The sequence below is a fragment of the Pan troglodytes genome, chromosome 1 (genome assembly GCF_028858775.2).
Source record: "Pan troglodytes isolate AG18354 chromosome 1, NHGRI_mPanTro3-v2.0_pri, whole genome shotgun sequence".
Classification (NCBI taxonomy): Eukaryota; Metazoa; Chordata; class Mammalia; order Primates; family Hominidae; genus Pan; species Pan troglodytes.
The window spans coordinates 10,846,892-10,850,449 of NC_072398.2; the positions used below are offsets into that span (position 1 = coordinate 10,846,892).

General features: G+C 43.8%; 1 non-coding gene across 1 annotated transcript; it reads left to right on the forward strand.

Moving 5' to 3' along the window:
• The first annotated feature begins 2,695 nt into the window (after positions 1-2,695).
• LOC112207080 (U6 spliceosomal RNA) lies at positions 2,696-2,797 on the forward strand. Its single transcript, XR_002941555.1, has one exon. It is a non-coding gene; the product is annotated as a U6 spliceosomal RNA (small nuclear RNA).
• Positions 2,798-3,558: the final 761 nt, after the last annotated feature.

Consider the following 3,558-nt stretch of genomic DNA (forward strand, 5'->3'; position numbering starts at 1 on the left):
ACTATTATCTACAGGAGATACGTGAATTGGGGTTTTTCACCAAAAACTTCTTCCCAGCTACTTTAATTATTTGAATAACCTTTAGTAAAACAGAATAAGAAATCAACCTTTTATAGTTCTAGGAGTCCTACTACCCTGATATCCTAAACTTTTTGGAGGCAATAACAAATTTTCTTAATGATACTCTTAAAATCTTTTACTGCAAGTTACAGGAGGCCTTTCTTCACAGGAGAGGCAGTAAAGAGAAGAGAGAAAGTATATGCTAAGGATTACGCTAAGTAAAATAAGCCAGCCACAGAAAGAAAAATACTGCATGATTTTACTTCTAAGTGGGATCTTTCTTTTTAAAAAAAGTCAAATACACAGAGACAGAGAATAAAACAGTGGACAGGGTAGTGAGGAGGAAATAGGGACACTTAGGTCAGAGGATACAAAGTAGCAGCTACTAGGATGAGAGAGTCTAGAGATCTAAGGCACAAGATGAGGGCTAGAGTTAAAATTGTATGGTATGTGGGATTCCTGCTAAATGAGTAGATTTTAGCTGCTCTTGCCACACACAAAAAATTAGGTGTAATTATCTGAGATGGTAGATGTGTTAATTTGCCTCACGATGGCAACCATTTTACTGTCTGTATGTATCCTGTAACGTCATGCTGCGTACCTTAAATATATACAATAAAATAGAATTTCTAGGCTGGGCCCAGTGGCTCACGTCTGTAATCCCAGCACTTTGGGAGGCTGAGGCAGGCGGATCACCTGAGGTCAGGAGTTCAAGACAAGCCTGGCCAACACAGTGAAACCCCCTCTCTACTAAAAATACAAAAACTCCCCCTCCCCCTCTTTCTTTCTTTGGTCTCCCTCTGTTGCCGAGGCTGGACTGTACTGCCGTGATCTCAGCTCGCTGCAATCTCCCTGCCTCGGGCTCCCGTGATTCTCCTGCCTCGGCCTGCCAAGTGCCTGGGATTGCAGGCACGCGCCGCCACGCCTGACTGGTTTTTGTATTTTTGGTGGAGACGGGGTTTTGCGGTGTTGACCAGGCTGGTCTCCAGCTCCTGACCTCGAGTGGTCTGCCCACCTCGGCCTCCCGAGGTGCTGGGATTGCAGACGGAGTCTCGCTCACTCAGTGCTCAATGTTGCCCAGGCTGGAGTACAGTGGCGTGATCTCAGCTCGCTACAACCTTCACCTCCCAGCCGCCTGCCTTGGCCTCCCAAAGTGCTAAGATTACAGCCTCTGCCCGGCTGCCACCCCGTCTAGGAAGTGAGGAGCGTCTCTGCCCGGCCGCCCTGTCTGGGAAGTGAGGGGCGCCTCTGCCCGGCTGCCCCGTCTAGGATGTGAGGAGCGCCTCTGCCCCGCCGCCACCCCGTCTGGGAAGTGAGGAGCGCCTCTGCCTGGCCGCTGTGCAATCTTCCAAGTGTGAAGTGACAGCCTTTCTGCAGGTGTACCCAACAGCTCCAAAGAGACAGCGACCATCAAGAACGGGCCATGATGACGATGGCAGTTTTGTCAAAAAGAAAAGGGGGAGAAAAGAAAAGGGGGAAATGTGGGGAAAAGAAAGAGAGATCAGATTGTTACTGTGTCTGTGTAGAAAGAAGTAGACATAGGAGACTCCATTTTGTTCTGTACTAAGAAAAATTCTTCTGCCTTGGGATGCTGTTAATCTATAACCTTACCCCCAACCCCGTGCTCTCTGAAACATGTGCTGTGTCCACTCAGCCTTAAATGGATTAAGGGCGGTGCAAGATGTGCTTTGTTAAACACATGCTTGAAGGCAGCATGCTCCTTAAGAGTCATCACCACTCCCTAATCTCAAGTACCCAGGGACACAAACACTGCTGAAGGCGGCAGGGCCCTCTGCCTAGGAAAACCAGAGACCTTTGTTCACGTGTTTATCGGCTCACCTTCTCTCCACTATTATCCTATGACCCTGCCACATCCCCGTCTCCGCAAAACACCCAAGAATGATCAACAAATACTAAAAAAAAAAAAAAAAAAAAAAAAAAAAAAAGACACAAAACATGTCTCTACAATGTTTTAAAAATCAAAATCATACCAGGTATCTTATCTGACCACAGTGCAACAAAACTAGAAAGCAATAACAAGAGGAACATTTGAAACTATACAAATACATGGAAATCAAACAACATGCTCCTGAATGACCAGTGGGTGAAGGAAGAGATTAAGAATGAAAATTTAAAATTCCATACTCACTTTGGCAGCACAGATACTGTTTCAGGCCGAAAGGAAGTCCCTCTGCGCCTTCCTTAGTGGCTGCTGCAGAAAGTGAGGGTTGTGATCAACTCAGTATACCACTGGAGGGTATATGAGTAAACAGCAAACTGTTCTCAGAAAAGCAGAACGTTGGCAAACTGGTAAACTGACAAACTGCGTCTACCGCCCAGAAGGAATGCTGAGGCAGTCACGACCCAGGCACAAGTGTTTCTTGTGATTATCTACAGGGCACATCTGAAGCCTCTTAGTAATAATATGAACCTGTGATCAATTAAGCAGCTGAGCAATCATTACCTCCTCCTCCCTGCTCACTCTACTCAACAAATAGGAAGGGCTGTGGAAGCTCAGGTGCTGTTCATGCTCACCGGAAGCTGCGAGTGCTCTTCTTCTTCCCCTGGCCCCTTCCTTTAAAATACTTACTTTTGTTTTAAGTTTTCATTCCTGTGTGGGTCCCCCTTTGTTCAGTCCCGTAGAAACCGTGGCAATATCCTAAAGTGGAAATGATGGAGAAGATTAGCATGACCCCTGCAAGGAGACGTGCAAATTCATGAAGTGATCCATATTTTTAAAAATGAAAGAAGTTTTAAAAATGTTAAATTCCTTAAAACAAATAAAAATAGAAACACACACACACACACACACACAAATACAAAAACTATCTGGGCGTGGTGGCCGGCACCTGTAACCCCAGCTACTTGCGAGGCTGAGGCAGGAGAATTGTTTGAACCTGGGAGGCAGAAGTTGTTGTGACAGAGATCACGCCATTGCACTCCAGCCTGGGTGACGGAGCGAGACTCTGTCTCAAAAAAAAAAAAAAAAGAAAAAAAGAACAATTGTTTACGCTGTCTTTCTTCCAGGTAGGGCCATGAGATTGATTCCCACAAAAGGAACAAAGAAATAAAGTGTCATTTCTGAGCTGAAGCAGTTATGCCTCCTCCACCATCTTTTGCCTCTGTGGTGACCACAGAAGCCACACGCTGCAGATGACCTCACATCAAGAAAATGATCTGAATCTCTAAAGCATTGCTTGAAGAGTATTAAAGGTATTAAAATTACACTTCAGGCAGATTAGGTGCCTTTGAGAGGCATGAAAAACAAATCAAGTAACAATTATAACTCCGTCTCAAAAAATATATATGTATATATACTTTTTCCTCAAAAAAATATATGTATATATACTTTTTCCTCAAAAAATATATATGTACATATACTTTTTCCTCAAAAAATATATATGTATACATACTTTTCCTCAAAAAATATATATGTATACATATTTTTCCTCAAAAAATACATATGTATTATATTTTTTCCTCAAAAATATGTGTATA